The 12,921-nt window shown below is 42.0% G+C and overlaps 1 protein-coding gene across 3 annotated transcripts in view; it reads right to left on the bottom strand.

The window, feature by feature from the left end:
- DCLK2 (doublecortin like kinase 2) overlaps positions 1-12,921 on the bottom strand; it is a 196,176-nt gene that overhangs the window by 180,262 nt on the left and 2,993 nt on the right. The gene's annotated exons all lie outside the window — the stretch shown is intronic.

Genomic DNA, 12,921 nt, shown 5'->3' with positions numbered 1-12,921 from the left:
AATCAAGACTTGCTATGGAGTAAGGCTCTCTTCACAGCATGATGGTATCCTCTGTTTGATGTACAATGAAGGAAATTATTATTTGATCCTTTGCTGATTTTGTAAGTTTGCCCACTTACAATGACATGACCAGCCTATAATTTTAAGGGTAGGTTAATTTTAACATTGAGAGATAGAATATAAAAAATAAAATCCAGAAAATCACATTGTATAAATTATATAAATTGATTTGCATTTTGCAGTGAGAAAAAAGTATTTGATCCTTCTGGCAAACAAGACTCAATACTTGGTGGCAAAACCCTTGTTGGCAAGCACTTAGTCAGACATTTTTTGTAGTTCATGATGAGGTTTGCACACGTCAGAAGGAACTTTGGTCCACACCTCTTTGCAGATCATCTCTAAATCATTAAGAATTTGAGGCTGTCACTTGGCAACTCGGAGCTTCAACTCCCTCCATAAGTTTTCTATGGGATTAAGGTCTGGAGACTGGCAAGGCCACTCATGACCTTAATGTGCTTCTTTTTTAGCTACTCCTTTGTTGTTGTTAAACACAGTAGTTTGACAATAAATGGCTTCACCTAACCACTAACCATGAGTTGAGAAAAAGTTTTGGTGTTATCATTCATATTCTCTGAAAAAAGGCCAAGAAAGCAAAAATTCTTCCGGGGTATATAAACTTTTGAGCACAACTGTATCTATGGGACTTGATGCCCCTTGAGGAAGGCATTTGCCAAAACGCGCATCGGGGTGGACGGGTGTGGGGTGCTTGCACACTGGTGCTTTTACATTGAATGTGTTGACTGGTATGTATACTATGTACATCTATCCTCTGTGCTGACACTTATTATTGGCACAATGTGTTAATGGTGGTACTGGCCTATTGATGAGGACTCCATATGGTTACTATTTATGCTGGTAATATTGATATAATTCTTTTCCACCCACCCCTGTCCTTTTTGTACGTGCTGAGGGAGGCGCGGGGATTCTTCCAGCTGTTGCTTTTTAACTTGCTGTGATTAATAAAGGTTTTGTAATTTGCATATATTTGGACTTATGACTGCGTTTGTATGGATAGTTTGGGCTTTAGGGATCTATTGTAAATACCGTAGATCACGTAGATATAGACACCTTTGATATGAAAAAAATAGGTTTTAACATTTTTTAGTGGGTATCTTATATTTTAAATGCTGCACTGAGGTTAAAGCTGCAAACGCCATTTCTTCATGACCCAGTACTTTTGGAAGCCGTGCATGCCCGCGCCATCACACTGGCTCCACCATGTTTTACAGGATGTGGTGTGCTTTGGCTACAGAGCTGTTCCAAGCCTTCTTCATCTGTTCTATTCCCATAATTCTCGTACAGGTTGATCCTTGTTTCCTTTATCCGAAGAATGCTTTTCCAGAACTGAGCTGGCTTCTTACATTTTTTTTTTTGCAAAGTCTAAGGCTACGTTCACATTTGCGTTGTGCGCCGCAGCGTCGGCGCCGCAACGCACAACGCAAACAAAAACGCAGCAAAACGCATGCACAACGCTGCGTTTTGCGCCGCATGCGTCCTTTTTTTGATTGATTTTGGACGCAGCAAAAATGCAACTTGCTGCGTCCAATGCGCCCGGACGCGTGCGCCGCAGGGACGCATGCGGCGCAAAACGCAAGTGCGACGCATGTCCATGCGCCCCCATGTTAAATATAGGGGCGCATGACGCATGCGGCGACGCTGCGGCGCCGACCGCAAATGTGAACTTAAAGTAATCAAGCCTAATTTTAAGGTTGATTAATGGCTAGCACCTTGTGGTGAACCTTCTGTATTTGTTCTCATGAAGTCTTCACTTTAAAAGGTAGACTTATATACTGAAACACCTACTTCCTGGAGAATGTTCTTCACTTCGGTGGATGTTGTGAAGGGGTTTTTCTTCACCATGGAAAGGATTCTGCGATTATCTACCACTGCTGTCTTTTGTGGAAGTCCAGGTCTTTTTGAGTTCCCAAGCTCACCAATGTGCTCTTTTTTTTGCAGAATTTACTAACCTGTTGATTTAGCCAATCCTTACATCTCTGCTTCCTCTGATGGATGTCTTCTTTTTTCAGACTAATGATGGTCTGTTTATCTTCTATTGAGAGCTCTTTTTGACTGCATGTGTTGGATTCACAGCAACAACTTCCAAATGCAAATGCCACACCTGGAATCAGCTACAGACCTTTTATCTGCTTACTTGATGATGGATTAACAAGGTAATAGCCCGTGTAGCCCACTTAAAGAACTTTTAAGATAATTATCCAATTACTTTTGATCCCTTTATAAAGAGGCAGCTACATACTCTAGCGCTGTAATGCCTAAACCCTTTCTCCAATTTGGATGTGAATACCCTCAGATTAACACCACATTCACACGTTCAGCATGTGGTCAGTATTTTACATCAGTATTTGTAAGCCAAAACCAGAAGTGGAACAAATAGAGGAAAAGTATAATAGAAACATATTCACCACTTCTGCCTTTTTCACCCACTCCTGGCTTTGGCTTACAAATACTGATGTGCAACACTGACCAAATACTGAACATGTGAACATGGCCTAAAGCCGAGAGTCTGCACTTTAAGCCCATATTATATAACTGTATCTTGACTATATTTTGCTAAACAGCTAAAATGGCAAAACTTGTGCCATTGTCCAAATATTTCTGGACCTAACTGTACACAGTGCTCCCCCGTGGCTCTATAATATACAGCTATAGGGACTACGTATGCCTCCATACAACCTCTTACTCCACTCTGCCATAGCATTTAATTTTAGCATTTCAGTGATATCAAGTATCAGTGACAAATGTATTTTCTGAAAAGCTCACATGTAACAAGGTGGTTTATTTCAAAAGTTCTTATCAATGTGTTAATGACAGTCATATTGAATGAATTCAATTAGACTTATTTGCAACCATCAATGTGGTATTGTATGCAATCATAAAATGAAATATCAATATTTCTTTATGCTGTCAATAATCTTCATGCACAACAGATATCTGTTGTTTTAACAGTGGTTCAGCCAGTTGTTTAGCTGGCAGATGTCTCTTCCCGCACAAACACAAGCGCTCGTTCTGTCAAGCGCTACTGTGCTCTCTACGAGAGAGGAGATGCCAGACTCCTTGGGCAGCAGCTTACCTTTAAGAGCACAAAAGGATCGCAAGTCCAAAATCGGACATGCTGGATCCTTATCTCCCTTAATATTATCTGTTAGAGGAGAATTGGGAGGCACCCATAAACATTAGAATGTTGGTTGAGTATCCTGATTCAGCGGATTTGGCCAAAGTTAGGTTAGTGTCAGGTATATGAGGGACTTTAAATAAGTTTTCTAGAAGATGAGCAGTTATATTAACTGGCCACCTACACACAAATTTTAATTGATATTTGTTTGTACTTACATTGGCAAAAAATGTACATAATTAGTACAGACTGGACAATACACACATTGAGGTTGACTTTAGGTAGTAAAAAGGTAAAAAAAAAATAATATGCACTAGCACTCATTATATTATTCATACCAACCCCTGCTGTCACAGATTTTATAATCAAAGGCTCATGCACATGATTGCACTAAGGATTAATGTTGTAAGCATCTATAATATGACAGAATATTACAGAATGCTGTAGATAAGACCCTGGTGTCGGTGGCCTTAGCTTATAGGCAAATTTTGGGGTGACAGATTCCCTTTAAGGTTTTCACTACAGATGTCTCTTTATGAGAAGTGGTACACAAACGGATCCATAAAGTTACAAGATCATTTTAGGATTTTGCCACAGACATCAGTGGGACTAGGGGGGGTATAAGAGATAAAGAATAGTGGACTCCGTATGAAACTGCAAGATGGAAAGACCACTCACGTCGGATATGGAGGCCAAGTATAAGATGTGTTTGTTGCTATTTCTTGTCCGGTTAGCTATTGATAATCTCTCTTGTATGTTTTTATATTCTCTGAATTTTTCATTACCATTGCGGTAAACTTTATTATTTCATTTACCCACTGTGTGTGAATACATTTAGTCTTGCATCTTCGGATCCATCATAAAACAAAAAAGACTATGAATTAATGTAATGATGGTCAGAAAGCACCAACATTTATAACCACTGAGGTCAGATCTGCACATTACAAATTCTAATTGTCACATCAAACCATTCACCATTCTCTAAGTGGTAATGAGAGATGATGAAAATCCTTTATCAAACATACACAGGAAACATTGGCTTCACATTTCAAACTAATAATTTAAGCTCCTGTGTTCTCGTACTACAACTCACTTCTCAAATTTCCTTTTGACTTCTCCAAACTGAAAAGTGAGGAGTTGCACAGGAAATTAATCTCCCAATAATAGTATTATGTTAGTGGACTGAGCGTAGTGTGGATTTTGTGGTCCATTTTATGTGACAGTGACAATAAAATGTGCATGATGAATATGTAGCTTTCCTTACAGACCTATATATTTTATCTGAGGGAAGTGGGCAATATTTACAAAAATAAAACGTCTACATTTTGTGTATTAGTTGCTAAATCTACCTATTTTTCATGAAGAGCAGATAATGTAAATTACTTAAAGATTAAACTCATTGTAAATCTAATGCTGGCGCCCCTGCATGATTTCCCTTTCCATACTTACCGCCCCCGGCTGCGCGTTGTGCTCCCCGACGTGATCCCTTCTTCCTGTGTCTAGTGTGCGCATGGTCCCTTGCTCTTAAAGGGGCAGTGCGCACAAGGTAAAATGCCCTCAGCCAATAGTTTGGAGGCATCTGAGTATAAAAGGCACCCTCCTCAATAAGGAGGTGCCTGAGCAACCCCTATAGTTTCCTAGTAGTTGGTAGTGTGAGCAAATGTATTTTGCCAGGTTATCCTGTGTCTTAGTATCCTGAAATTAGTACCTGTACCCTGGTCCTTGTGCGGCCAGTGCCTGAACCTGCTCCCCTGGTCCGTGTGTGGCCAGTGCCTGAACAGGAAGCCCCTGGTCCTTGTGTGACCAGTGCCTGAACGTGCTCCCCTCGTCTGTGTGTGGCCAGTGCCTGAACACAAAGCCCCTGGTCCTTGTGCGGCCAGTGCCTAAACCTGCTCCCCTGGTCTGTGTGTGGCCAGTGTCAGAAACAGTTCCTGATACCAATGTGTCTGAACGTGTACTCAGTGTATACGGACTGTTATAGAAGTCTCCAAATCCAGTCCTGTCTGTGATGCCGTGTCAGTATTCGTCCTGCCAGAAGAGTAGTCTGAGGAGAGCCCATGTTGGCAAACCTGAACCCTGGAGTCATCAGCTGCAGTACCGAGGACTGCCTAAGAGTGGAACCTAGTGGCTACCTGCAGCTCAAACCTGACTCCACCATCAGGAGCTCCAGTGAACACTAGGTAGCCGCTTAGCTATGCCCCTCTTAGGCAAGTCCGACCACATGTGCCTCCTGTCTGTGTGATAATCATATTCACCACATTTATAATTTCTAAATGAAGGTGCACGAAAAAAAATGTCTGAACAAAAAACGAAAATCTGGCTGTAGTCACTGAGCTCTCTCCTAGAAATGCTTCTTTCAATTAGAAGAGATTCAAAGGAATCTTGTTAAAAGGCCATTGGGGCAATATGGTTTGTACTGCAGCAAATAACTGCAGAATGGCGCATAAGTGAGTGGGAGCGTTTCATTCCTCTGGCTAAAATGTGGTGTATGTCAAATAAAGGTCTAGCAAAGGCCTGAAAGAACTCAAGATCCCATCTATGAGAAGACCATTTAGCACTAATTTGTCTTTTTGCTGCTCTTGTACATTTATGAATATCTAGAGAAATAATCACAGAAGATGGAAACTGCTGATTAAAGGGGGGCTCTGATTTACTGACACAACCGATTCGTGAATACTCGCACACTCCATAAAATAACAATTCTTGAGTATCGTATCCTCTTGGATATTTATGGATATGTTCAAACGGGTATCACTTTTCCCCTTTTTCTTTACCAAGCAGTGTTCACAGTGTTAGACTTTGTATGGTCCAACTGCATGATAATGGCCACCTGATAATTTACCCATACATTTCCTGGAGAAACAACCCAGGACCAATATCACGTTCTCAGAAAAGATGCTCCAGAGTTTACTTGGCAATGTACTAAATGCACTAAAGCATATAGCAGCACTATATTGATGCAGTGTATGGCAATATCTTACCAGCACTGCTGATGAAAATATGTTCCAGGAATGGAGACATCTAAAAACTGCCTGGCACCTTCTGAAGATCAAGGTCCAAAATTTGCCATTGAGCTCATAGGACACTAACTGCAACCCGGGCATTTTAGATGTCAGCAGTAGCTGAGAAAAAAGCAAGCTGACAGGTTTATTTGACATTGCGGTAAAGATGATAGCGACAACCTTTGTTTTTGTATTTCTTTAAGAAAATTCACTTTGCAGTCTGTTGTAGTGATGCCTAGAAGATAAGAATATTAATCACAAGAAAGTCTTTCATCTGCCTATCTTACAAATGAGAACAAATGTGTTCAAGTACAAGGCATGAAAATTAAATGAGACTTTCCTTTTTTTGAGTCTAAACAGATCTAATGAAATGAAAGTAACATTTCAGGCGTGCAATAAGAAAACAGCAGTGGTAAACACCGATCTGTCACATCATACAGAAAAAGAATGATGTCCGCTGTCAGAAAAATATGTATTACAAATGGCATAATGCACCACTCACTATTAGTGATGACGAGCGAATATACTCGTTACTCAAGATTTCCAGAGCACGCTCGGGGGTCCTCAGAGTATTTTTTAGTGCTCGGAGATTTAGTTTTTATTACAACAGCTGAATGATTTACATCTGTTAGCCAGCTTGATTACATGTGGGGATTCCCTAGCAACCAGGCAACCCCCACATGTACTTATGCTGGCTAACAGATGTAAATCATTCAGCTGCGGCGATGAAAACGAAATCTCCGAGCACTAACAAATACTCGGAGGACCCCCGAGCGTGCTCGAGTATATTCGCTCATCACTACTCACTATAGGAATCAGTTTTCTGGGCCAAAGTAGAAGCAAAGGCTTTTATACGGGCCACACAATTGGGAGGCTAATTTTAATATATTAATTGAGGTTACATTCTTCCTTATAATGTGCAACTCATCTGATGAGGAAGAGGAATCAGCACCATGTCAACGTAACCGAAAAACATTAATGATTAATTACCTTACATCTTATTCCAAAAAGGCTGAGTATTACCTTGCCAGTCATAGGATTCCAAAATAGCGACAGTAGTAGAGATCCCATAACAGCACTAGTCCCAATGCCCCCACAGTGCTAGCGCTAGCCACTGTTCCCCAAAAATATAACTATGATATGTCCAACCTCTCCTGTCTTGCAAGTTTTGGATTTTGGATCTAGAGATCACCAAACGCAAATACTGATTGTATCCATTTTGCCCTATTCACCCAGCGTACACCAAAAGGGTGTCCTCTTGGCACATAATGGGACAGTAGACTCTGAAATGGCTTACTTTTCCTGTAAAAATCATTGTAGCAAACTATAAAGTATAAACAAAGACATATTCTGCACTATTTTTACTTTTGCAATGAGAGCCTAGTGGCGACATATACCACTGTATGCCTAAAGACTGGGATATGCTTCATCTAAGGTACAACATCAATACATCCGACAAATACCTCTGTTTACCTCCAACAAAATCGCCAAACGCAGAATGAACAAACTCCAAGTCCTCAATGTTATCAACATATTTAAACATGGATTCTGTTTTGAATTTTTAACCTTCATTGACTTCTAAATTAAATAGTTAAGTTATCAGTACTCAAATAATAACCAAACTGTCAGTGTGTCTCTTCTCCCAATCAATCCCACAATTGACCCCTGAGAAGTGCTCTGGTGTTCTGACACCAATACATGGATTCGATATAAAGAATGGGCTCGTAGCTTCATAGTTTGTGCATTCTATTGAATCCATACTCCGCTACGTGTGCGCGCTCATGCAGAAGCTGTGTGCGCGGTGTCCTGATCTGAGAAGTGCGCGGTGTCCTGATCTGAGAACTCCTCGGGGGTCTGATGAGCAAATGGGGCAGGTCTCAGATTATGGAACACACTGATCTACAGGCAATTAAAGCTCCTGATAAATCTAAAAAATGCAGAATGTTTAGTTAGAAACTACGTATAAAGAAGTTACAACAATTACAGTGAAGGCCCCAAAACACCCACAATAACGCTGTAACACAACGCTGTAATGCAACTATACAAAATCATTTAACAACAGATAAAAATCACAGAAAAATAACGTGATTATAACTAGTATTTAATAAAGTGACCCAAAAATAGAGCACAGGGTAATGATTTGGATTAAGGAATACAGTATATTTACCGTGTTTGCATACGGTGAGTTTATTGGGCTTTTTCGTTAAAGGGACTCTGTCACCTGAATTTGGAGGGAACAATTTTCAGCCATAGGGGCGGGGTTTTCGGGTGTTTGATTCACCCTTTCCTTACCCGCTGGCTGCATGCTGGCTGCAATATTGGATTGAAGTTCATTCTCTGTCCTCCATAGTACACGCCAGCGCAAGGCAAGATTGCATATCTGTGGAAATGGTGGCCCACATCGGACAGAACCGGACTGCCGCCTAGACATCTGCCACGTCACTGATGGAAATCACTTTGAATATTTGTAGTGTATGGATAAAATTTGGGGTAGATCGTGCATCCTTTTATGTTAATACATTTTGTCTATGTATGTTCTTTTTGCTATAAATACTGAGATTGTGATTTTGCACCATCCTTTTTAAATCAACCTGCATAGATACCAGAAATAAAGAGGAGATGAATAATACCATATCATATTAAGACAAAAAGTACATTGCAAAAGCATCTTACTAAAAAAATTAAGTAGGAGGTATAGGACCTGACTCATCCCCCAAATTACATCAAACCACATTATACAGCCGATGTCGCAGGTATACGTCAGAAAGACACCTAACAAAGTGAATGTACAGGAGTGCAAGGGATAAAACGGACTCATAATTAGAAAGGCACAGATCGTGATGCGTAACCTTGGAGATCAGGCTGATTGTATGTGTAGCAGGAGGCTCTGTTAAACATCGGCAGAGGGTAGAGGGGCTATGCAAGGTTTCCATTTGGACATATGATGGGGTGCAGAACCTGCTTCTCCACAACAGGACAGGAAAAGGGCCATTCTGAAGCCTACTTTAAACTCTGCCTCAGTTCACTAGTGCTGTATTCTTTTATGTGCAGCTTCATTGCCAAAATCTTGCCAAAATTTGGGAACTTTTTCTTGTCTTCAGTGAGATATTGATTAAAATCTTACTTTTCTAAAGGGTTGCACTTATTCATGCTGCCTTTTGCCTATGCAATATGATATCTCTACCTGGCCGGCAATCCTTCTAGGGTGTATAAATAATAAATATCACATGGACTAAAAAGAGTGGTCTCCGACTCTGTCCAATCCACTGCTGAGCAGGGCCTAAATAACAATGGAAGATCACTCTGGGGATTAGAAAGAACACATTAAAATGAAGTAACAGAGGGTGGTCTCGAGCACAGACCTCTTATCTATAAGCCAGAGCATAGAGCAGCGACAAAGTGCCTGTATGTCTCAATATTAACCAGACAACCCCTGACCATTCGTTTCAATTGGTAACTTCATATCAATCAGGGTAGGCTCACAATATGTTGCCGATTTTCCACCAAGATTTGTAGGTGGAAAATCCAGTGTATTAAAGGGAACCTGTCACCCCCCCAGGCATTTTTAACTAAAAGAGCCACTTGTGCAGCACTAATGCTGCATTCTGTCAAGGTGGCTCTTTTAGTTCGGGTCCCTGCCAACGCTGAAATAATCGTTTTTAGAATTTGCCCCTCATACCTGCAGCTTGTCAGGGGCAGGTTTGTCGGGGGGGGGCATGTCTTTTCCCCCCTGACACAAACGCCTCCCAGCCGTCACTCAGGGCCTCCATGCACCGGTCGCCACCTCCATTTCCTTCCTGAACGTCACCGCGCCTGCGCTGTAAGTTCCCATCATGTGATGGGAGTGGAAGGGCAGCGCAAACTGCGCATACCAGAAAAAAAAAAAAAAACTTACAGCGCAGGCGCCGGGGACGTTCAGGAAGGACATGGAGGCGGCGCCCGAAGGCCCTGAGTGACGGCTGGGAGGCGTTTGTGTCAGGGGGAAGAGACATGCCCCCCTGACAAACTGCAGGTATGAGGGGCAAATTCTAAAAACGATTATTTCAGCATTGGCAGGGACCCGAACTAAATGAGCCACCTTGACAGAATGCAGCATTAGTGCTGCACAAGGTGGCTCTTTTAGTTAAAAACGCCTGGGGGGTGACAGGTTCCCTTTAAAGCAACAGTAACGTGGATGCAATTTTCCTCAGTATCATTTACATATTGTAGAAAAAATAAATCTGCAGGAGAAATTGACATACGGTGTGGATTTTACATCATGTCAATTAATTTGCAGATTTTCACAGCCGATTTCATCTTTTGCTATATGCAACAAATCACAAGGCAACAGTGTTAAAGGGGTATTCCCATCTCCAAGATCCCATCCCATTATGTAGTAGGTGTGATATTAATAATATTAGAAAATACCTCCAATTAGAAATGTAGCATAGTTTTTCTGATTCGCTATGTTTCTTTCCTCATGTGCAGGCATTGCAGGACCTTAGGTATCCATGGCTACGGCCACTAGCAACTAGCTAACTGTTACTATAGCAGTGGGCATAACCATGGATACCTATGGTCCTGCAATGCCTGCACGTGAGGAAAGAGACATAGCGAATCAAAAAAACTATGCTACATTTCTAATTGGAGGTATTTTCTAATTATTATTATACCTACTAGATATTGGGCTAGGATCTTTTAGATGGGAATACCCCTTTAAATGCCAATTTGCAGGGGATCCTTGACAAAATCTTCATGGCATTAATTGTGTTACGTATAGGACCCCTATTCTCATTCATGACATACCACATCACGTTTCTGTTGTGTAAAGACAGAAAAATTAAGGAATATTCACAGAGTAATCTTTACTGAAATAAAATAACTGATGGTCTCCCAGTAATAATTACACAAAGGAAACTTTATATATCTGATTTAGGATTAAGTGATGTAATAAATTAGTGATACCGCAGAGATGCAAACGGCAGGCAATGGTGACAGATGAATCCAGGACCTCCTGCTGACTGCAGGATTACAGACGCTGCTGCATCGCCTGTGAAGCCAGACAAGACCAAGCAAACAAATTCCAGATTTCTGGTTTCTAACTGCCAAAAATACAGAAGCCATGAAAAGGGACAGAAAACAGCAAATGTACAGTATCCAATTAGTGCTTAAGACTGACAAATGGATTTGTTTAATCTCCACCATCCACTGGAGACTCCACTAATTGCCTGTGATGTCAGCGGATCCCTCTTGGTGCATAAACAAGTAGCGAGCATAGCCATGGCTTTCCTGTTATTGATTTCCACGTCACGTGGTTTGGGAAAGCCTATATAGTAAAACAAGAATGCAGAGGACGGAGCAGCTGGGCACCATATCCTGGACACGCAGCTCTCCAGCCGGCCGGCATGCTGCAGTGCTTCAGGAATGCCATGGCACTTGCAGGGCGGTGGTGCTGTATGTGTGGTCATTTATGTCTAGTAATTGTTGATTTTTGTGTTGAGCTTATAATGGCAGGAAAGATAATTCCACTGTCTCTGCTCTCGTCAGTCAGTCGTTATTGCCAGGGAATGCCACGGCTGGTCACTCACTGGGTCTAGGTGACTAGCATTACATGGCAGCCTTTCAAAATGACCATCATAGTCATGCATGGAAGAGCCACTTCACCTGAGATGGCCCCCTGTTGTGGTTCACCACGTAAAATGTGTCCTCAGTGGGGGAACCCTCTCAGTGATATTTGTAGTGCATAATGGGTCTAATGGGGGGACCCTCTCTATGATGTTTGTGATACATAATGGGTGTCATGGGGGGACCCTCTCTATAAGGCTTGTGGCACATAAAGGGTGTCATGAGGGGGGATCCCCACTATGATGTTGGTCATACATAAAGGGTGTCATTAGCAGGGGACCCTCACTATGATGCCTAAGGGATGCTATGAGGGGGGATCCTCTCTATGATGTTGCTGATACCTAATGGGTGTCAATCATGGGGGAGACTCTCTCTATGATGTTGGTCATACATAAAGGGTGTCATGAGCAGGGGACCCTCTCTATTATACTTGTGGCATATAAAGGGTGTGATGTGGTAGAATCCTCTCTATGATGCTTGTGATGCATAAAGGGTGTCATGCTGGGGACCCTCTCTATGATTATTGTGGTACATAAAGGGTGTCATGGTGGGGACCCTCTCTATGATACTTGTGGCACATAAAGGGTGTCATGGTGGGGACCCTCTCTATGATACTTGAGGCACATAAAGGGTGTCATGGCGGGGACTCTCTATGATACTTGTGGTAAATAAAGGGTGTCATGGTGGGGACCCTCTCTATGATACTTGTGGCACATAAAGGGTGTCATGGTGGGGACCCTCTCTATGATACTTGTGGCACAGAAGGGTGTCATGGTGGGGACCCTCTCTGATACTTGTGGTAAATAAAGGGTGTCATGGTGGGGACCCTCTCTATGATACTTGTGGCACATAAAGGGTGTCATGGTGGGGACCCTCTCTATGATACTTGTGGCACAGAAGGGTGTCATGGTGGGGACCCTCTCTATGATACTTGTGGTAAATAAAGGGTGTCATGGTGGGGACTCTCTATGATACTTGTGGTACATAAAGGGTGTCATGGTGGGGACCCAGCCTATGATTTTTGTGGTATATAAAGGGTGTCATGGTGGGGACCCTCTCTATGATACTTGTGGTAAATAAAGGGTGTCATGGTGGGGACCCTCTCTATGATTATTGTGGTAG

The sequence above is a fragment of the Ranitomeya variabilis genome, chromosome 1, assembly GCF_051348905.1.
Source record: "Ranitomeya variabilis isolate aRanVar5 chromosome 1, aRanVar5.hap1, whole genome shotgun sequence".
In the NCBI taxonomy this organism is placed as follows: Eukaryota; Metazoa; Chordata; class Amphibia; order Anura; family Dendrobatidae; genus Ranitomeya; species Ranitomeya variabilis.
The sequence above is the reverse complement of the archived record's forward strand: the minus strand, read 5'-3'. Positions and strand labels throughout refer to the sequence as shown.